The 24,316-nt window shown below is 35.9% G+C and overlaps 1 protein-coding gene across 2 annotated transcripts in view; it reads left to right on the top strand.

Moving 5' to 3' along the window:
• Positions 1–24,316, top strand: part of LOC111046679 (chaoptin) — a 278,433-nt gene that overhangs the window by 84,593 nt on the left and 169,524 nt on the right. Inside the window, exon 1 of one of the 2 annotated variants that reach the window (XM_039421832.1) lies at positions 12,175–12,242. The exons of the other annotated variant lie outside the window; for it this stretch is intronic. The gene's annotated coding sequence lies outside the window, so the exon portion shown is untranslated. Of the gene's footprint in view, positions 1–12,174; positions 12,243–24,316 lie in introns of those variants that run through there. 2 annotated transcript variants of the gene reach the window in all.

Here is a 24,316-nt window from a genome sequence, read left to right as displayed (position 1 = left end):
TTTGAGCCAGAAGAGAAACACAACTTCACTATTAGCACAGCTGATTATGCTGATTGAGACTTTTATTGGACTAAGGGCTGTATTTAGTACACGGAAGCTAGACAAGCTTGTTCATAGATAGAAGAATATGGCAGTTTCAAATGAAAACTAATAATGTAGGAGAACAGTAACTGAATCATCAGTCATCAATATTATTTGAAGAATGTGTTGAATATTGTCGATACCTTGAGGAAGAATTATGTACACTATTGTTAATCGATTCTAACCGGAGATTCCAATAGAACAACTGATTTCAATATCAGCGGCATTTTGACCGTGTTCTCCAGCCAGGAGGCTCACTATTTTCAGTGATCAGTAACTAGAATCGGTAGTTCAGGAAATATTTCTACTGTGCACAACCAGAGAAAACTCCTATAATAATATCTCCTATAATAATATATAATAATAATAATATAGGAGATAACTCCTATAATAATTGTAATTCTGTGGCACAACCTAGCTAGACTATTCCTACTCTATATCCACTCTCAATCTCTATTCTATATAATAATAATCACCGTATCTGTTGCTGTAGTGAGGTTCACAGTGGAGAAAGATAGGAGAACAGCCGATTCTCTGCCTTGTCACTGCCTCATACATAGGATAGCTAGTATATGATGTAATATCAACTGTTCATCCTTGTTGAATGAGCGAAGCGAATTCTATGTTTCAAGTCAATCGGCGTTTGTCTGTTTGTTTGTTTGAACCGCAGTTACAGTCGCAGTTATGGTCCGATTTGGATAAAATTTGTTATACAAGTACTTTGAAACAAGGCGCAGAAACGTATGTATTCAAAATTTTTCAATTCATCCCCGTTTCAAGATTGCGGCACTTTATTCGGAAATTTTACCCTAAAAAATTTACCCTAAAAAATTTTTCAATACTTTATCAGATCAGGTTCAAATTGGGCTCATTCTTCTCAGCTCTTCAAAGCGGTATTGTTTCATGTATGACATGTTTAATTTTTTTTAATTTTTGGAATTTGATTTTTTTTACAAGTCCCAAATTTCAAGTTTCAGATTTCTTATCTCTTTAGCCTTGCATCCTAGCTCAAAAGTGTAAGAAACCTTTATTTTTCAGCGCTCCAAGGCGGTCTTATTTCATAAATTACATGTTGAAAATTTCGAATTTTTTATAATTCAATCATCCTCCCCCCCAAGATCCACATTTCAAGTTTCAGATTTTCTATCTCTCTAACCGTGCATCCTAGCTCAAAAATGTGAAGAAGTTTTATTCCTCAGCGTCCTCCACCGATCCTATTGCATTCATATCATGATACTCCAATTTGTATGTGTGTTTGTGTGTGAATAGGCGGGCGTGTGTCAATAGTGATTTTAGTGAGTGTAGCGAATTCTACTGTTCTCTGAACTACTTGTTTAGAATGATTAAAATAATTTTTTATTCGCCGAGAAAATATATTTTCCAATGATTGTATAATCCATTTTCTTAATTGAGATTGAATATTCTGTTATTCGATTGATTATATTTCTACAACTTTTAAAACGATCTGGCAACGTTGCGAGCTGGAAAAGATAGTGCTATATGCTTTGTCGAATGATGGAGAAGGGTAGCAACATCAATGTTGATTTAATACTGCCATTATAACGTGGACCTCACTATAATCATACAGTTTCACTGTATATCCAGCCTACTCTATATACTGTATTCTGAGCCATATCAAACTTGAACTTAAACTTATTCTTTCTTTATTCAAAAAAATAATTAAACAATCAAATGCATTCCAAAAATCAAATTCAATATTGTTTCCTAATTTCTAATATGTGTTCCCTATAGGCTACCCTGTGTGGGGACACTTGAATATATATAATAAAATATTTATATACAAATTTAAATATTATATCATGAAGAACATAATAATTGAATATGGTATTATATTGAAATAAATCAATATGTCAATATTTATAATCATTCTTGCACACATTCATTTACGCACACACATTCACATATGCGCACACATTCATACGCACACACATTCACACATGCGCACAAACACACACACACACACTCACACACACACGCACACACACACACACACACACACACACACACACACACACACACACACACACACACACACACTTACATACACTTACACAAAACTTAAAACTATGTACGGAGTGGTTGCTGTTTTTTTCATATTCAGTTCAATTTTATTCATAGTTAACGTTTCGTTTTTTTTCAAAGTGCTGATGTAATTAGACCATGAAATGTTTAAATATCAACTTCTATACCTTTCTTGATAGCATAGCTAGAGGAGAGTCCGGTCTCACTAGACGTCAAAACTGCACCTGCAAACCCAGAAAGTATCTACATAAATCAAGCTCATCAATATCTGCAGTATTCCTACATAATTTGGAAGATCATTATTGTACATCGTTTAACCGAACGCCAGATAGCCAGATCTTCCAATTCGAACACTGATTATAGGAGACTGGCAAATTAGAGTTGCTGTACATCATTCTCATCATCATTCCGAATCCAATTCTGTCGGAGGCAGATAGGTCTCGTAATAGGAAGGGAGCAGTTGCAAAAGTCGGAATGATCGGAGTAACGTAAGTTGGTCGAGCGAGCGGCGGAAAATAGCCGGCTGCAGCGAATAATACGGATGAGAATCGGAAACCTATAGCAGGAGTTTTTCCATCCAATTAAACTTGGCCGACTGGTTTTCTGCGCTACGACGATCGGATCGAGGAGGCTGTGGCTGTTGCGTTACATGCGTTCGCTTTTCCCGTTTTTAGCGAGCAATTACGCAGTAGTTGCTGGCAGATTAAGTGGTCCAACGCAGCAGCGGCTAAGTCACTGCATAATTGGACCACAGACTTCACGCAGCACAACTCCGCTACTGAAGATTTGAAGCGTTATATTACGTAATAATTGGAAAATCATTATCACTAATAATTTATTCGGTCTCACTAAACATGATGATCGACTTCAGTGAAAGTCAGGAGCCAACAAAAAGAAATTAATATGATCATTTGATATTGTAGTATTTAACACTTTTTATTTAAGACGTTTGCATGAACTTTTCTTTGTAGTATTACACAAACATGTATTCTGATGTGGGAAGGAAAAAATTGATTCGAATTGAACTGAATGTAAGGATAAGTTGACATAGCCATTGGACGAATATCAAAGTGGAAGGTTTCTTCAATTATTGATTTAGACTTGATAAGCAACGTAGATTAGATCAGATTGAAGATCTAGATCAACTAAGCGACGGTCTTCCAAAATACATCACTACCTTAATAGTGTAAACAACCGAATAATCTATGCTCTCTCATATGCTTGGTAATTCCATGTAAAGAAAGTAAATAAACGCTAGAACATCAAGCTCAAAGAACGATGGAATGAATGTTATCATGATTATTACAACCAGTTGATATGGTTTGTTGAAGGATGAACATGAGAAATGATTAGAGTTCTAACATATCAATCATTTTTGAACTATCTTAAAGGAGGTATCAACAACTATCTTAAATACAATAAAAACATCAATTAACATACATAACACAATTAACATACATCATAACACAATACTTCTGGCCAATCCTATATTACTCAATTCCATTCATACTTCAGGATATCATGTGTTTGGAGTGTTAATCAGGCCTAATAAAGGGTATAATGCTTTCCATCGTATCACTTTCGATTCTTTGCATGGTTGGAAAGTTGTATGTGGTTATGAGTTCAAGAAAACAGGAGTTTTTGTAGAAGTGAGTTCAGAATTTGCTTGATCATTACTGAGAAAATCAGACTCGGAGCTGGACTCAATTTCTTGCACGAAACTTGCTCAGGTGGAGCGGGTAGTAATTTTCAGTAGCAATTATCCACACGATTGACTTGATGATTAAGGAACTTCGACTCCAGTCCCGATAAGAATGCCAATGGCCTATTCGAGGGCCATAATTATTGATCATGCACTCCTCATTACTAATCACTATTGCCTTCTAGAGCGATTCCTTGCTGCAAACGTAAGCAAACGAAACCGAGTTTGGACACCATGACAAAAATGTTTCAAAACGATCGTTATTATCAGAAATTATCACGTAGTGAAGAAGATTCGTATAATTGAATCTATCAATTTTTAGTCTATGGGAGGATGTCCTCTCCACAGTACTATATTTTTTAAATAAATTTATAAAGATTCGTTATATTTGAAATCGAATGAGGCCAATGTATTCCACGTGAGTAAATAAGAGGAATGTAGAGGATAAATTGAAGAGTGGAGCTAGGATCCAAAATAACATTCAGCTATGTACATGTAGGCTGTAAATGAATTTTTCCAATTGTGTATTGAGTTTGATGGACATATATGATTTAAAAATAGCATGTAGCATAATCACGAAGAATTACAAGTTAGTAGTACCATAGAGAAACGATATCATAAGTAGATATCCCATGGTATAGGGCGTTTATGTCGCAACTTTTACTGTTATGCCAAACCAATAGTTCACGTAGTTCTTTCCCATGCAGCTATGTAACGCTGGTAGTCTCTCAAATTGTGCCGTTCATACACTATCACCTCAAAAAAACAGTAAAAATTGACAATAATCAACAGTAATCGGCTTGAGATAACAGTAAAAGTTGCGACATAAATTCCCTATACCATGGGATATCTACTTACGCTATTGTTTCTCTATGGTAGTACCCTCCTCTTCATATTATTTCATATACAAATAGTAATTCTTTGCAATTATCATTCTTTCAAGTAGCATCATCAAAATAATTGGATGGGCATAATATAGGTTATTAGTTGCAACAATGTCTTAATTAAAAAAAAAACTTAGGAAAGGAAATAATTATGTCTGTTCTCGTTGATTATCACTTATACTTAAGCAATAAATGTTGAATAGGGAAAAATAGTTGAAAGGGAGTATTGGGTGACCTGGTTAGCCCAGACTGTTTGACACAAACTTCCCCCAAATTAGGTCAGGGCTCTTAGGTTCCCAGGCAACCGGGTGAATTGAAAGAATAACGCATAATTTTTCAAATATTTACTTTTCTTTTTAAGGCTGATAAAACTAACTTTTATTTGATAATTTTAATTTCCTCACATATTTCTTATTTATTGTATTTGATGCAACAAAGCTTCAACCCCATAAATAATTATTTTTGACTAGCAGGAAACACGTGCTCCGCAAGGGTTCAATTAAAAACATGACAAACTGGAAACTTGACTCACTGAATTGTTGAAGAATTTAAAATAGGCCTATAACCATCCTCGGTAAATAAAGAATGATTATGCAAAATTTTAAGTTAATCTATAGAGTTTTCTATTCCGTAAGTGTATAAGTAAATTCTTTCCATGTATTATAGATTACGTTATGAAGACTTACGTCAATCAATAATTGACTTAACTATGAAGTTTCTTCCTTGTCCTATTTCATTGCTGACTGATTAGACTTTTTTTATTCAGATGGATTCATTCATTTATTGTATAAAACACTAATACAATATTATGACATTGGAGGAAAACTTGGCTTAGCCTGTACTATTTCTCTCCAAAAATTTTGATAAAATGCCAATGTTGTCCAAAAGTTAAGGTTAATCTATTAATCTATTGTGATGTTACCTATCCAATTCATCATTTCAAATGAGTTTGTCGATTGTTCATGTCTTGATATATTGTTTCCAGAGTTTCGACACAGCAAAGATTGCTGAAGGAAGCGGTCTCTTTCTCTCCCACAAAGTTCCGCCATTACATATTCATTCGTCGCGCGCTTTCCTTTCACGTTCTCGAATTCAATTGTTGAACTTGACTGGAAGAACAGAGTGAGGAGGACAAAGAAAAGAGCAGCAAAACTTTCTCATCATAACTTTCTGGAAGCGAAACTGCCTGGCTGCCTCGCTGTTCGAGTTCAATCGAAAAGCTCTGATGTTTAAAGAGTGCCGAGTAATTGAATAGGCGATGCAATTGCTATTTGCTCACTCACCCTCCTTGTAATAATCTATTTTCCGTGCATACATACCCTGCAGCTGGAAACTAGAAAATAGAACCTAAACTCAATTTGATATGCAGAATATGCTTTAACCCGAAAAAATTATCACATTCATACTAGAGTAAGGTGACAGTTTTCGTTGATTATCACTTTTAACCAAGAGATTTATGATGAGGAAAATATGAATGAATATTGAGGTTAAAATGAAATATTGGGTGACCTTGTTAGTCCAAGTTATATCTTCATTCCCTGGTTGTGTATTAAAATCGTCAATTCAGCACACAAACAATTCACAACTTTTGTATTCAGTGAAAATCTAGTGAAGAATTCATACAACGGTTATCAGAAAAGCGGAATCAATTGAACTTCTTGAATGTCATAAATGAATGTCTTGGATTGGATAGACGATATTATCGGGCTTTTATTCATAGAGCTCGTTGTTATGGTCTTATTGATGAGATATCAAACCATCTTCGAATGTTTGATCATCGAGTTGGAATAGACAGAATTGATTTATCAAGAGGTTTGTGTCTGATTGGTATGAATGTTCCCAATATTCATTTTACGATATTGAGAGTGTGGATAGAAGATTCAAGAAATTATGGCTATTATCCCCCAACACATATTATTTATAGTGGGGTGTATATTTATTCATTGAATTATCATTGCATATTAAGAAATTATTCAATGCATAAAACTTCATTGCTTTGATTGTATTAATTGTTACAGTATTCTAATTTGTTTTGTAATTATTCTGATGGATAAAGTTTCATTTGATTTGATTCATCTTGAGTGTTGAAACAGAGAATACAGAATCTTAATTCATTTCAGAAGCAGAGTGTTTCCCTCTCTCATTTTGATGTCTGTCCGTAATTTCTGAATTGATTGGAATTGATCTATTTAAATCAGATTTGATTATTACATCTTAAGGCTTACCGCTACATGGAACACTGTTGCAGAAAAATAGTGCTGACCAAATAACAAAATCTAGAATTCAAAGTTTCTTCTTGCAAGGGACTGGAAAGATTGTTAAGTGTGTGAAGTAGTAGTAGTATATGGTAGGAGTGTGTGAAGTATATCACATAGAGTGAATGTATATCTATATTCAGCCATCCATGTGAATTCGAGCCAGCAAAGAGGAGGATTGGGAGGCATTGAGTTGCATTCCGTAGCTGTTCGAGAGGACAGTAAAATTTTATAATTTTATTGCGGGTCGCATCGCTCTTATCGGGCCGACGTGGTAAAGTTTTAGCCGGAGAAAAGTTATAATGAAAAACTCTCCAATTTCGTCTGCGAGGGTCTGACAATTGGATTCATCAGGATTGTAAGGGGACACGGCATGGCTACAGATGAATATGTAATGTCGTTTCTCCTTTGCGCTGCTGACGAATGGCGCAGTGACGCCGTCAGAATGTCGCAAAGGTAAAAGGCTAGCAGAAAGCGCTAGCAGAAAAAAACTCTCCAAAACTAATACTTGTGTCGATCTCTGTGTTTCTGGCTTGGCCACTCTCCATCCTGTGTACATTTTCTGTCCGGTAACCGCAATTTGCCATTCATCTGCAAGATGAAAAATATTTTTCCACTGGAACATACAAGAAAATCATTGGTGTTCAGCTTCTTATCATCATACTGAACTGGACATGAGTTTCAATTGTTAACCACATAATATAAGAGTGGGGTATTGTTTCAGATGAAGTGATTTGAATAGTGAATTTTTCCATCATTATGTATTATAATGATTTTGGCTTCCTATATATTGAATGGACACGAAAAATGTTCAGTTGATAGGATTCAGTGTTTTTCTATTTTCACTTTATCCATCTACCTAGAGGGAACCACCCAGTTATCAAATATATACTTTGAGTCGATTTTCCCTATATTGGATACCATCATGAAGCATACAGCATTACTTTATCTACTACCAATAATACGTGTATATTATTGAATATATTAGTGAATTACTGTTGAACTGTTGATTTGATCCATTTGTGTCATTTAAATAAAATAATTTCATCTCTCAACTAATGCAGGAAAATCAAAGTTTGATGGAATTGGCAGAGGTGAGTAGCTGTGTGTGTGTGTGTGTGTGTGTGTGTGTGTATATATATATATATATATATATATATATATATATTATATATATATATATATATATATATATATATATGTATATATATATATATATGTTTAGTATTGAGCTAGCCAAGCATCCAGACGTCCATAATATATTGAAATTCCGGGAATCATAGTAATGTATCTCATTTGTAACAATTCTGTACAGGATGTCTGGTACAATCAATTATTGGCACTAGTCGAGACGGAACTCAAAATTTGTATGTGGTTGTTTTGAAGGCCGGCTGCTCTTTGTCTGCTGATGAAATTCAGCTGTTGGTAGTTGAATAATGTCTGGAGGCTATGGTTGGTAACAGTGGGAGTTGTAGCTAAGGGGTGGGAGTTGTGGAGGGGTGGGTACTCAAGCGATGGGGGCGAGAATTTTGTGTGACTAAAAGCAGTCTGCCTGCAGCATGAGCAAAGAGCATTCGCTGCTGCTGCTGCAAAGGGCTCCGGCGACCTTTGTTCCGGGTCAGATTTGTATTCATTCGGCAAATGGAACGCATTAGCGGCCTATCAATGTACTTGAATGAATGAACCGATGTACACAAACTATTCGAGCCACACCAGACTGGTTACATTCTCGACTACATTTGTATCATGCGACCTCTTGTAGCTAAATGACCTCGATCAAAGACACAAATAGCAGATCATTCCTTTTTATCATAACTATTCTGGTTTGGAGTTATTTATTCGATTTTGATTGAAGATAAACCATTATTTCCATTGAATCTGATATCAGAATAGAAAGCTTTTCAAGTAGCCAATATCTTGTGTTCCATTGAGAGCTGAACTTCCCAAACAACATTGGTTTTCCCTAGTCTATCTGTAATCAAAGATGAAAAAAAATTTGAAAATATAATAAGGAAGGTTCATTATCATCCGTGTTATTTCTAAATCAATCGCATTCAAAGTTGTTCATTTTCCAAAACTATATGATCCCTCCCAATCGATGAATCTGATTTGACTTCATCAATATAACTGAGACTTAGCAGAGCTGACCATCCATATCATGGAATCATTGAAAAATGGCCATTCATTTTATCTGACCATTAGTAGAGACTCAGGAGGGCGGCCATTCAACCAAAAGTGATATCGAGCGTAGGCCGCTTATTAAATCCAAATTTCTCCAATTACAATCATTAAACGGTTGTGAGGTGAACTGTAATTTAACATAAATATAATCAGTGATGGCCTTCTTATTTTCAGAGACGAGGGCTAGTGGTAAAATCAGAAAGTTGAACATTAGCAAAGAAGATTTTGTAGAAATTGAGCATTAAGCAGTTTTCAGCGATGTCTAGTATTGCGTTTATTAGGAGAGGATGGTGGTTTAGAGAGTGTGTGAGAGAGAAAGGCAATGAGTGGACAAGGAGGTGGGATGTCCGGAATGCCAAGGCCTCAGCCAGGGCGCATCTTTGTAGCTTCATCTTGACTCTCCGCCCTGCTCCACACTCTACAACCAGCATTGCTATTCGTTGCTTGCTCGACCCTGATATTTGTGTCAAGCATTCCTTCTGATCTCCAACCTTCTGAGCAGCGCTCATCTTTACCTCAGCAGAAACATCGTCATTCCTTCACGGAATCTAATTCCAGAAGATTCTTTGATGTCTGCACTTGCAATTTCGTCGTCCGTCGCTCGCTGTGTCGGTCGCTCCAGTGCTCGTCGTCCTCTTTCGCTCGTCGGTCCGGAGGCGGCGTGTGGTGGAGGCGGTGGAGGCGGTGGAGGCAGCGGCTGATAGCGGAAACGTTTTGCAAGAACTTTCCAAACCCAATTATACGGAGTTAGTTATCCCTAAGACCAGGAAGAACCACTCCTTCCCCACACCACATCAACTTTGTTCGAATAGGGAGGAGAAAGAGAGAGATAACACTCACACATCGTCCTCCCTCCTTCTCACTCATCATTCTGGCAATCAGAGCGCGTTCCGGCTTAGACAATTCGCAAGATTGTTCACATTGCGCCCTCCCACGATTAAGGCTCCCCCCGTCCAATCCAGCACACCATTTTTTCTTGGCAACATGAAAAAACTCCAATTCGACTCGGCCGTTATCAACATAAAAGAGATTGGATCCAACAATTGCAGTCGTTTCTTCATTTTAACGCAGCCGAATTAGATTTCCCCTCTATAAAGCGGAAGAAAATTAGAGAAGAGATGAGAGCAATGTTGGAGGAGGGGAGAGTTGATAGTGTGCGTGAGAAGGAGTCTTGATGAGACAGAAGAGGCACACTTAGGAATGAGAAAAGAGAGAAGGGAGATCAAGAATATTAGGAAGAGGAGAAGGTTGTCATGGAGAGAATCAGTGAGAGCAGATTTTGAAAGGGAGACTCCAAATGAGAAAGAAAGATTCTGTGAGTGAGAGGAGAAAGGTTACACAGAGAATTACAAAAGGGAAGCAATTACCTTCCAGGATACACTTTTCTCATCATCGTTATAAAACTTAATTCACCAGGACCCGGACTAGCTCATTCGCACGGTATTAACATAAATTTGATTCGATCACACAAACGTTGGAATAACTCTTTTCTCCAGTGTCACAAGCAACTTGTGATTGGTTTGTTCCAAAATTTGATTGATGTCGTAGTCGAAATAAGAATGGGAATAATATCGAATACTTAATTCGTATTCTCTATTCTCCTGTAATAGCAAAAATATTTTAGTAGAGATTCATCCACTCAATGATGCTTAAAATGCCTCTTATCGTATGTCTTTTTCATGGTATTTTTTAGTTACAGGTGTTACATCACTTGATATCGCACAGATGATGATGATGTATAACATAATACCACTAAGGAAAGAACACTTATTCATTTTTTACTTTCCTTGCCCTTTTATAGTATTGCTTTCCGAAAAAATTAAGGTACCCCAATTTCCAAATTTCTATAAGTTTCAAGGTCCCATGAGTCCAAAAAAGTGGTTTTTGGGTATTGGTCTATATATATATATATATATATATATATATGTGTGTGTGTGTGTGTGTGTGTGTGTGTGTGGTGTGTGTGTGTGTGTGTGTGTGTGTGTGTGTGTGTGGTGTGTGTGTGTGTGTGTGTGTGTGTGTGTGTGTGTGTGTGTGTGTGTGTGTGTGGTGTGTGTGTGTGTGTGTGTGTGTGTGTGTGTGTGGTGTGTGTGTGTGTGTGCGTGTGTGTATGTGTCAGTGTATGTGTGTCTGTGTACACGATATCTCATATCCCAATCAACGGAATGACTTGAAATTTGGAACTTAAGGTCCTTACACTATAAGGATCCGACACGAACAACTTCGATCAAATGCAATACAAGATGGCGAAAATGTTGTCAAAAACAGGGTTTTTCGCGATTTTCTCGAAAACGGCTCCAACGATTTTGATCAAATCTATACCTAAAATAGTCATTGATAAGCTCTATCAACTGCCACAAGTCCCATATCTGTAGTAGTTTCAGGAGCTCCGCCTCATCAATGCAAAGTTTGATTTTAGATTCCCAATTATCAGGTTTCAGATACAATTTAAACAAAAAAATTGGAATGGAATAGATTAAACATGAAAATCTCTACTATTAAGTAGTGGAAAGGATTAAGCATGATAAACCCTGTACAATTGATGTTTCGTAGCATTGTCACCTAAAATTGAAAATAAGCTTGAAATTCGAGTAAATTGAGTAAAATATTCAATTTATTGCAAGCTGATGGCAACTGTTTATTCTATTGAATCATTCACAATGAAGAGATAGCAGACCTCGTCTGTCTCCAGCGTTATTGTCCTGTCACCAGCTGGTTCAGATCTTTGAATGATAGACTTGAGATGCGCGAGAACACTAGCGTCAGGTGATTATTTCCATAACGGCAAGGAAAGTTGTGTAAGTGCGCCACACCAAATTTTCTATTGTGATGAAACATAGATGATGTATTACATCATGAACTGAATAAAAAGGTCTTCTTGGAAATAACGAACCTACGTGTCTCGGGTCATGAAGAAATGTCCACCTTTCAGCGTCATGATTAAACCTGAACGTTCTCATTTTAGTGGATTATCTCTGCTGGAGTGTATGTGAGCGTGGGAATTTAATCATACATCATGTGGAATTGCAGTTGCTGAATGAGACGAACGCCTCGCAGCTTACAAATCTCCTGGAATCTGGCAACGAACATTGAAAGGTAAGAAGCTGGTGCTGTCTTCTTTATTCTGTACGAATGGGAGTTCACTTAGCACAATTGGTCTAATGAAAGATTGGATTAGATCCATTTAGCTTCCATTACGCAGTGCAGGATGGGATCGTGTGCCCGTGTGTGTGTATGCCCGTGTGTAGGTGTGCCTGAGGCTCTTACGCGCTGCGTCCTCGTGTGAGTGTGTGGCGTAAATCACTCAGCTCAGCTGATGCTGCTGCTGCTGCTGCTCACTCAGCTGCTACTGCTGATGCGTCGCTATTGTTTTGTTCTGAGCTTGAGGTGAGCTTCAGCTGGCTTTTCGCCGGAGATAATTAGCTTGATTCGCGTTCTTTTCCTTTTACCTCCACGCTGCCATTACTCTAAATCCATTAGCTTGTATTTCCACTGCCGAAGGGCCCAAGTCTCATGTCTTTGGGTTACAATAATCAGGGTCGCTTCATGCTTTTGTAATTGAATATGTTTGTACACTCAACAGTAGTGATTTGAAATCCCAGAAACCAATTTTCTCACTTGCAGGATTAATTATCGTATCTACCTGTTTGCATATACTATTGGGTGTTCCTTGAGTGTAACATGTATTATTGCATTCACATTTTCCTGAGAGAAAATGTTCCCTTGAGGAGTTTTGTACAAACTTCTGTTCAATTCAAAGGTTTTTATCATTTTTGATCTTGTGAGAAAATTTTTTTGTTTGTTTTCATCAATGTTTATGGATTCATCAATCCATTCAGTGTGCGGAGTGTTCAAGTAATATGATAGTATATTACACCAACAACAATTGTAATTATTTTCAATAAAATTTCTTTATTTCTTCATTCAATTATCATTTACAATCAACTTAAGGACAAAGAAACAGACTACAGTCCAAAAGTTTCTTTTCATCCCAATTTCATAAAATATATTATCCAAATATAATAATATATAATATATAATTATATATTGATTGGTCAATCAATTTCCTGACTGATACATTGAAATAAAGAATCAAATTGATAATCTACAACATCCACTTTCTTTAGAGGAGTCACTTACAATTTTCTTTCCCATTAACTCTCAGCTGTGATTATTACGTAGTGAGTTTTTGTATAGTGTTGTAGAAAGAATCAACTTTTCCATTCAATTACATCACCAATCTGGATACACTATAATCAGGAATCAACTAAGCATCCAGTTTCTTATCCTTGTTTAATTCCAATTATTGGATTTCGGAGATTCCAGCTGGAACCGTCTGGAAAATAGATGATTAGAAATGAACACATTAGATTATGATCAAAAATAGTAGCAAATCAAGTTTAAAGATTATGATCTGAAATTCTCAGTATCTAGAACAATAGAATAGGAAGGATCACAAATAATCAGTCCGATAGAAGTATCCATAATAGATTAATAATTAACTTTTGAGATAGTAAAGGAACAGTAAAATATAAATAAATGTATCATCAGAACACTATTTGAAATTTTCATTCATCTATTTCGCACCGGAAATACAAACACTATCAACTCTCACGTTTCTCCTGAGAAAAAAAAACTTTCGTGAACGTTTATATCTAGTATTATATGGATAATTACTCCATTATTCATGTTTAACTCCATTGATTGAACAGTTAATAAGAGTATCGTTGATATGTTGGGTCCAGTTTAAAAACAAACATAGCTTTTAGAAATATAAAGAAATAAAAATCTCAGTACCCTTTTTTTGAAATATTTTATCTACTGAGATATATATTACAAGTAGCCCTATACAGAAAAGAGATAAATAGCTTTTAGAGTACGAAACCACCGTGATTACCATTTATTTACAAATTTCCCATCACTATATTTCCTATATCATATGAATATAATTATTATTATCGTTGAAATCAATAATATGATACTATGAGATTGATTCATAGAGTGGTGAGATTATTTAACTTAGCTTGGCGCTGTGCTGATGCATGGTGACAAACTTATTCGTTGGAAAATGGAGGGAAGATTGGGTGGGGATAACACGATTTCATATCAGACTCGAAAAGGGTGATTCGAATTGACGGGTGTGCCAGACTGTTAAATTAGTATACTGTGAACTTGGAGTCGGTGATGATCAGTGGGTGAGGTGGGTGACCCACGGTAGTGTGAGTTACTCACGGTGTGGGTGACCCATGGTAGGATGGGTGACCTCAACAGTCCTGCCAACTAAGCGTCAACAGTTCTCTCCACCTTTCTTCAGCGATCCTTTCCAACTTGCTCCTGTCGCAAATCGTGCCTGACATTGACTCCAACTGCTTCCGTGATTTTGTGACCTCTTCATTAAAACTTCTTCCCATTCATCACGGCTGAATTTGCAACTGTCAACGACTAGAATGCACAGCGTTGATTACTCCATGTCACGTGACACTTCAAATGTGTACTAACGACTGCTTTCAAATATTTTCAATTCATCAACTTCACTAATGAAACGTCAAATTTATTTTTGTCTACAACAATGGATGGAATACAATATTTTCACTGGCAGTTATTTATATGATCAGTTTGTTTTGTTCCTTTATTCATTACTAGCCGTCAGGTTCGCTTCGCTCGCCATATCCGTCTAGCCAGGGGGCTCCGCCCCCAGGGGCGGAGCCCCCTGGACCCCGAATGGATCGACAAGAATAAGATCAGCAGGCTCGCTTCGCTCGCATGCATTTTTCATTTGAGCATTTTTATCATATGTTAGGACAATCCAGTCGGGGGTCCAGACTAAACGTCTGGCTAAACGCATATGGCGAGCGAAGCGAGCCTGACGGCTACTAATATAATATTCCCAGGATTGAATTAGCAGTGCCCAATCAATTTTTCCGCGATAAATGCATTTAAATCTTCAACTTGGTGCCAACCTAACAAAGTCAACTCAACTTAATGCCAACCTGACAAAATTTTTAATTTAGTTGTCAGTTAACAACTGTTTCGAAGAGGTACTCTATCTAGATTATAGTTCTATAGTAACATATGCTATGGAAATTTCAATTATAATTGAGAGATTGGGAGAAGAAGAATATACATGCTAAAAGACGAACTTTAAACCCTTAAAAACAACCCTTAGAGTTAAAATATTGCCAAAAGATTTCTTAATGTGCCTCTGAAGGGCCAACTGAACATATCTACAGTACCAAATTTGAACGTTTTTGGTCCGGTAGATTTTTAGTTCTGCGAGTGAGTGATTGAGTGAGTCAGTCAGTCAGTCAGTGCGTGAGTGAGTGCCATTCCGCTTTTATATATATATATATATATATAGACACTACAAGTTAGTGTATGATGAGTAGTAACTTACAATAAACATGTGTGCATGCGTTAGGCTGGCCACTAACGATTGAACGTGCATGCACATACACTAAATCAACGAGAGGCTTCTTACATAAAACAACCAACAACAATTAATAAACCACGGGAAAATTACAATTTATAATGAAAAAATTATAATTCAACCTATAGAGCTAGACCTAGAAGAGGCTACTTACAGTCGTCGTTTAAGGGAGTTGAGTGTTCCTTCAATAAATAGCCCTTTTCCTGTTCCTTAAAATCTCTGAAGGTGCTAATATGAAATTTATAAATTAATTTATGAGAGTGTTTCATGACACATTTATCGATTTTACGAAGCTATAAACGTGCTTTGGAAATCATTCATTATACACACATGAATAGATAGTCGTTATGTCATAATGTATTATTATCATAGTGCGTTGGAACTCATATGTAAACATGAGCAGCAATATGGGAAAATTAATGAAAATTATTGAAGAATAAAATCCATTCAAATTTCACAAATAAAACTGTATTTTTTACTCCAAATAGAAGCACGAGAACCTATAGTTCCAGCTCTTTTGTAATGAATGAAGCTTTTCTGCTACTTCAAAGCAAGAATCGAAAGCCGGATATTAGAGCGCTTGATTCATTCATTCATCCATTCGCGAGTCTGTCATTGAGAGCGATAAGTTTGCAAGTTGCGTTAGAAATATTGCGCAAAGTCTGAGAGTAAACAGCTGTAGGAGAGCAAATAGATCGGTGGTTGGGGTTGCAGGAGGGGGCATCATCGACTAGGGCCGATAAAAATCGCAGCTGCCTTTTCAATTCGCCAGTAATCCGTAAAACGGCGGCGTCTGTCGCGCTCTGAAAAGGCTCAGCGTCGTTCTCAAGAGTTTTTAAATATTCATCGACGAAAGAGGTCTTGTACAGTATGTCGGCCACCACTGCTGTTCGTTTTTCTCTTTTGTGTTTCTGTTGTTTTTTCTCTTTTCAGCCCCCGAGTAAATGTTGCCGCGCTCGTCCATGTAATTTGCGATGTTATCTATGACGAAGCATCAACAGCAGCAACAACTGTGTACGGCCCTTCATAAATAAATTTCCATTCTGAAGCGCGCAGCATTTTTCAGGTCAGCACACGTTTCTTCACTCTTTCCGGTCGTACGAAGCTCGCTTCCAACCGCCAGGCTGGGCCTGCTGCTTTCTCACATGCTCATTCCCCATACCGTACTTCTTCCACATTCCACTATCATTAAAACCCTATTTTTACTGTCACTAAATTTTTTCCCCAATGCTGCCGGAAGCAATCAATTTACATTCATGTAGTTCATTGTAATTTTAAATTTTCCTCCCATTTGAATCTTCTTATTGATCTATCCAAGGAACGTATCGGTTGTTAACGAACACAGAAATTTTCATGAATAAGGTTTTGCAATTATTTTGACATTATATCATTATCCTTCCATACTCAGTGAATATTTTTAGTGTTTAACCATTTCTTTGTTTCTCTATTCATCTTCTACCTCTCTTGGAAAAGTTTCAGGGAAGGTATCGGTTGTTAACGAACACAGGAATTTTCATGAATAAGCTTCTGCAATTCTCCAGACATAATATCATTATCCTCCCATACTTATTACTTGGTCAATGAAATATTTCCAATATTCATCTATTTCTTTATTTTTCTGTTTATTTACCTCTAATGGAAAATTTTTCTCTTCAGTTTTTGTCTCCTATCTTCTTTGTAATACACTGACACTACGATTGACAGTTGAAAGTTTAGTTGAAATTATTGTAAAGATTAATCTCTAGGTTTGAGATGATATGAATGTTCAAATTTATCATATCATTCTCATATCCCACTTATAATAAACATCGTCTGAATAAAACATAGTTGTGGGTTTTCATGTATTGAAGAAAATAATCGATCTTACTATCTATCGACTATTCACGTTTTTGTGCATTCCCGTTCAATTAATCCTTCTAATTCTTTTAATAGGTACTTTTGATTTATCTCATCATCTCTTAATACAACTCATCTATTTGATAATATTCTCCTAATGCCTGTGAAACTGGAGTCAAACTGAGCTTAATCGACGACCAAATTTGTTCTTCGAAAAGGCTTTAGAAGCTTTATTAGATATTTTAGAGATGAAGCGCGGATGAGCGAAACTGAAAGTAACTTTGCTAATCCCATCTCGCCGGGCTTTTGTTTCACGCACGCACTGGCACAAGCGTGCGCACGCACAAACGCGCAGCGACGCTGTTGTCGTATAATGACTAGTTCAAGTGGCTAATAAGTGTAAGCCTATTATCTGACAAGTCATCTCTCACAAGATTACTTCGCACGTCTTCCATAGTCTTGAGCACAGCGCACTCACTCATAACACTGTCCTTAAAATCCGCCCTCCTTTGAGATGACTCTCTATTGGAGTACTTTTCTCTCATCTTGAAAACATGAATCTTTTTCAATGAGGTCATGCTACTATATCATGATATTTGCTATTATATTCAATACCTCTAAAATGTTACGTGATTTGAGAACCCTTTTACTAAAATATTATCAACTAAATTAACAATTTCAATATTTCAAAAGAAATACTTCATGATAAAACACTAGAATATTAATATAAAGAAAAATAAAAATCTCAGTACCCTTAAGAAGTACCCTTATGAAGTCACTTCATATCACTTGAAAATGGCATAAATGTCCGAAACATGTTGTGATAAAATATTTCTGAAAGGGTACTAAGATTTTTATTTTCCTTTATATTTATATTACAAGTAGCCTTATACAGAAAAGAGATAAACTAGAATATTGTATAGAAATATCAAATTTCTTTTGTCAATCTACAAACATTGGTATTTAATTATAGATCAAAAGGTAGAAGATCAATAGGAAGGCCACGTAGGCCTTCAATTGGAGATGGCAGTAGGAAATGTAGATTTTCTATATAACTCACTAGAATTCAAATAACTACTGTATAAGATGTTTGTGAGTCGGAACAGGCAATAGCCTAATCCTTGCACGTAAGATGATGATGACGAAGTTGCAAACATGTTTCAAAACGCAAGGTGTCATCTTCAGTGTGAGTTGATTTATGGAGGATACATATCACTATATCTCATCAAAAACAGTATTTGAAGGAATACTTCATCCTGCTGTTCCAATCTTTGACAATCAGAATTGCAACTAATAATTAGGTAAATTGTGAGATTCGACTCTAGTTGCAGAGTTGACGACTGAAAAAGTCCTGTTTGTGGAATGGAAATTAGCTCGGCTGCAAATTGAAGTGGCCGTGTATTATTAACGCTGTGCTCCACCGGGTCGCACCAAACCTAACATTTGCGTCGCGAGTTAATAAAGAATTCATTAGTGTACAACAGATCCGAGGTCGTGTACGGAATGGTCTCCTACAGAACGCACTTTTCGGGCTCTCTTCTGCTGCGTTTTGCATTTGAAATAACAATAAATAGCATTTCTTTGGGGAAAACTAAGCATAAGCAGTAAGTACCAACAGTAAGCGTTCTACTTCCACGTGAATATGCTGTCGAGCAACTTACAACTGCACAGTGTAGGGCAATAACAATTTACCTTTAGCTTTTATGCGACTTTTCTGGGCGTCGTTTCCAACTTTTATTCTCATCTCGATGTTTGAATGCGATGGGCGGCTCTGCCAGAGATCTATGTGCCTATTTAAGGCGCCTCAGTCTTGCTACTTTGCCTCCAACGAATATAATCTCAAAACTTACAAAACCATAACGGAACACAAGACACACAAGGATCGCCTTCAGCTACTGTTCACAATACAGACTAGAGACATATTTTTCGAGAATAGTTTCAAAAAATTAATTCAAATTTGATTACTATAATAGAGTATTCATTTATTAAATTAGGTTGATTGGACAAGTCATACATTTTTCAGTTATATTGAAAGCTACATGTGAACAAGCCACAAAACAATGGCTTGTACTTTAATCAATTACCCAATTCAAATTGATAAATTTTCCATTCACATAAAGTCAATTATCAATTATAGAGATCTAACACCGAATCTCGAATGCAGAGAGGTAGTAGTAGTTTTTAACAACCACTATTAATCATTGAACATTATTCTAATTACTCAATCTGAATCCACCTCTTCCACTTCACATATTTCCGTGAGATAGAAGATTGGTCACTGCGAGGAATGGAGCAATAGGAAATCCAATTGAATTTCCAGAAGCATGAATGACGTTTACAAGTTCACAGCAAAGTTGAATAAATTATATAGTTGGCTCATGATATAATATTTCCTGAAATTAATAATGCATATTGTTTGGATTTTTATTTCCAAACCTATTGTTATTGAGCATTCGAGAAGAGAATTTTACTGTTTGATCTCTATAATCGATTGGTTTCATATGAATCGGAAATTTATCAGAAAATTTGAATTGGGCCATCTATTCAGATACAGGTTATCCAGAGAACTGTATTACTGGTTGGATTATCAACTTAGACGTCATGAATCTGTGAAACTATTTCTGACATTTTGTTTTATTAAATCAACCGTCAATGAATTCAGAGATGCACGCAGTATATTTTGAAATAAAATGTTTTTTTTTTTTAAATTATACTCGTTTTTTGAACTGATTCAATTTCTGTGAATGAGAAAAACATTTTAAAACGTATTGAGAGAAATAAGTTCAAGTACGCCAAAGAGTAGATTAGAAATTTATTTTTGGATCCCGCATCACTGCAATGTGATGTCAGCTTTTCAGAATATGCTTACACATTTTGTAAACTAATAATTGAAACGAACATTCAATAAATTGATTTTCAGTCATCAAAATGCAGCGTCCAGTTATATTGATAGCATTATTTCCTTTGAAAACACCATGGATGGAAATACGGTTGGAGTTAAGCGGTTGTAGTAGTTATTAATAAAACACCGGTATATTTTACAGCGCTGTTCGTGTGTCACTCGCCATTGTTCATTAAAAGGCGGCAGGATTTAATTAAAAATTGTTGGCCTGAAACAACAGAGCAAACTCCTGACTCCTGTTTGTGTTTTATTGAGTCAGTGAGCCAGATCACGGCAGAGATGAACAAGATAACTTCAATTGTTCTACCACTCCTGAGAATGCCCAATGACAAAATTCAATTTCGAGCAGGTCTGCTACAACGGGATCTGTTCTAACCGAGGACAGAGGTTTCTGTTCACAAATTTGTTCAGTTTATCTCAATTTATATGCACCAACCTATCCTCTTCTTCCATATTCATTGAACAGCTTAATCATTGAATAGAGTACGTTTTGCTCGATTTTATGCACGTGTTATCAAACACTTTTATCAATATGAGTCAATTCAGTGATCAACTGGTATAAACATTCAAGTTATCCAGTTGATGAAATACTTCTGTACTTGGTTTGGTCGATATAATTATTACTTTCCTTGCCCTATTACCATAGGTAAGGAAAGTATTGCTTTCCGAAAAAAATTAAGGCACCCCAATTTCTAAATTTCTATACGTTTCAAGGTCCCCAGAGTCCAAAAAAATGGTTTTTGGGTATTGGTCTGTATGTGTGGGTGTGTTTGTGTGTATGAGTGTATGTGCGTCTGTGTACACGATATCTCATCTCCCAATTAACGGAATGACTTGAAATTTGGAACTTAAGGTCCTTACACTATAAGGATCCGACACGAACAATTTCGATCAAATGCAATTCAAGATGGCGGCTAAAATGGCGAAAATGTTGTAAAAAACAGGGGTTTTCGCGATTTTCTCGAAAACAGCTTCAACGATTTTGATCAAATTCATACCTGAAAAAGTCATTGATAAGCTCTATTGACTGCCACAAGTCCCATATCTGTAAAAATTTCAGGAGCACCGCCCCATCTATGCAAAGTTTGATTTTAGATTCTCAATTATCAGGCTTCAAATACAATTTAAACAAAAAAATATTAGTGGAAAAGATTCAACATGGATATCTCTACAATTTATGTTTTGTAAAATTTTCACCTAAAATTGAAAATAAGCTCGAAATTCGAGAAAATAAGATTATTCATTTGCAAACTGTTGATTCTATTAAATCATACACTATGAAGAGATAGCAGACTCCGTGTGTCTGGAGCGCTATTGTCCTGTCACCAGCTGTCCCAGATCTTGGAATAGTAAATTTGATATGCGCGGGAACACTAGCGTCAGTTGATCAATTTTCATAACGGCAAGGAAAGTTGTGTGAGTACACCACACCAGATTTTTTAAAATTGTAAAGTCAATTGAATTATATTCATCACTTCAATTTACTTCGAGGCTTCGGGATTTACTTCGAGTACCTCACAGGATACCCGAGACTGAACCAAGCATCTTGGTTCAATCACAATCAATCAATTGTCTTGGATATTTTGTGTTAGAATGTATAATATAGAGTTATAAGTTTATCATATTTATTATTAAATTCGACGATCAAGCCCAGAATAAAAGCTTTGTTGAAGATACATTCGTATGCAAGTATCTTCAATGCCGACTCATGTGAAACCTAAGAAATGAATAAATTATAACTGAAATCCTACATGTGATAAAACGAGATTACTAACTTTAGATTATTCATTAAAGTGAGTAGGTTTTTGATTTTGAATTCAAATTTTTCAAATAAGTGCAATATTTCTAAAGTTTTAAATTTTTGTGATACATTCTGTGATTCATTTATAGTTTAACATCAACCTTCAAAATTCCAGGACCGAAAATCAAGTGACAAAGCAGTGTGTGATCACGTAACCTTAACTTTTGGACAACATCAACATTTTATCAAAATTTTTGGAGAGAAATAGTACAGGCTCAGCCTAATTTTTCCTCCAATGTCATATTTATATTATGATTATAGGGTTTTATACAATAAATAAATGAATGAATGAATTTATTTCTCTGAATTGTGGCACATTGATCAGAATGTGGTTTCTATCATTGTGTGGATATTAGACATGGCCAATACTCTGTAACATCACAATAAATACTGAATTTCCTGAAACTCCCATACTTCTATAAATTAATAGTCAGTCTAAATCATTAACATTCCGGATTGTATTGTGAAATAGTACTCCACGTAACAAGTCCGGTAACGATAATTTACCGCATAAGTATGATTGTTTCTGCTCGAAACGTAGTTGAGGGCAGAATTATCATACGAATGCGGTAAATACGTTACCGTACAAGTTACGCACAATATTTTTCTGTCATACTTATCTGAGAAAGAATAATATTGCTGAGAAACAGAAACCATCACCTGCTGCTGCTCGAGCTACTGCATTCTATAAACATGACCTAGCCCGTAACGCCTAGTTCATAACAGACAGACCCTTCGAGCTCAAATAAAATAATAAAGGTCCAAATTATAAGATTTCAGATGAGTTCTTATAACTTGGAACTCCTTAAATGAGTTCTTTAATTATTTGAGTTGGTATATTAATCACTCAGATGTTATTAGGACTCAGTAGAGTCCTAACATTCTCGACTGTAAAGAGAACATATGATCTCTTTACAGTATAGCATGCTGTAATGAAAATCACATGTTTTATTGTTCTGCAAACAGCTGTTTACCGGCTTGATTTAATGCATGGAAATACGGTTGGAGTTAAGCGGTTGTAGTAGTTATTAATAAAACACCGGTATATTTTACAGCGCTGTTCGTGTGTCACTCGCCATTGTTCATTAAAAGGCGGCAGGATTTAATTAAAAATTGTTGGCCGAAACAACAGAGCAAACTCCTGACTCCTGTTTGTGTTTTATTGAGTCAGTGAGCCAGATCACGGCAGAGATGAACAAGATAACTTCAATTGTTCTACCACTCCTGAGAATGCCCAATGACAAAATTCAATTTCGAGCAGGTCTGCTACAACGGGAGCTGTTCTAACCGAGGACAGAGGTTTCTGTTTACAAATTTGTTCAGTTTATCTCAATTTATATGCACCAACCTATCCTCTTCTTCCATATTCATTGAACAGCTTAATCATTGAATAGAGAACGTTTTGCTCGATTTTATGCACGTGTTATCAAACACTTTTATCCAAGGAGTACATGTATTCTAGGTACATTGCTTTTATCAATATGACTCAATTCAGTGATCAACCGGTATAAACATTCAAGTTATCCAGTTGATAAAATACTTCGGTACTTGGTTTAGTCAATATATTTTGAAATTGTAAAGTCGATTGAATTATATGTATCAAATTTGAGGTTCACTTCAATTTTATTTCAAAAATCAAATCAAATCAAAATTTATTGCCTTAAAAAAACAAAATACAATTTCGTTAAAAATTCTTAAGTAATTATTGAGAATACATTTTTTTCTTTAACAAAACAATATTCGCCATGGCACCACCAGCAAAAGTAAAACTTTACTTCGAGACTTCGGGGGTTTCTTCAAGAGTAGTACCTCACTGGATACCTGACACTGAACCAAGCATCTTGGTTCAATCACAATCAATCAATTGTCTTGGATATTATGTGTTAGAATCTATAATATAGAGTTATATCATATTTATGATTAAATTTGACGATCAAGCCCAGAATAAAAGCTTTGTTGAAGATACATCCATATACAAGTATCGTCAATGCCGACTCATGTGAAGCCTAAGAAATGAATAAATTATAACTGAAATCCTACATGTAATAAAACGAGATTGCTAACTTTGAATTATTCATTATAGTGAGTAGGTTTTTGATTTTGAATTCAATTTTTTTCAAATAAGTGCAATATTTCCAAAGTTTTGAATTTTCGTGATACATTCTGTGATTCATTTATAGTTTAACATCAACCTTCAAAATTCA

This window comes from Nilaparvata lugens, chromosome 2 (assembly GCF_014356525.2).
Source record: "Nilaparvata lugens isolate BPH chromosome 2, ASM1435652v1, whole genome shotgun sequence".
Taxonomy (NCBI): Eukaryota; Metazoa; Arthropoda; class Insecta; order Hemiptera; family Delphacidae; genus Nilaparvata; species Nilaparvata lugens.
Note: the sequence above shows the minus strand (reverse complement) of the source record. Positions and strands in the feature narration are given on the sequence as shown.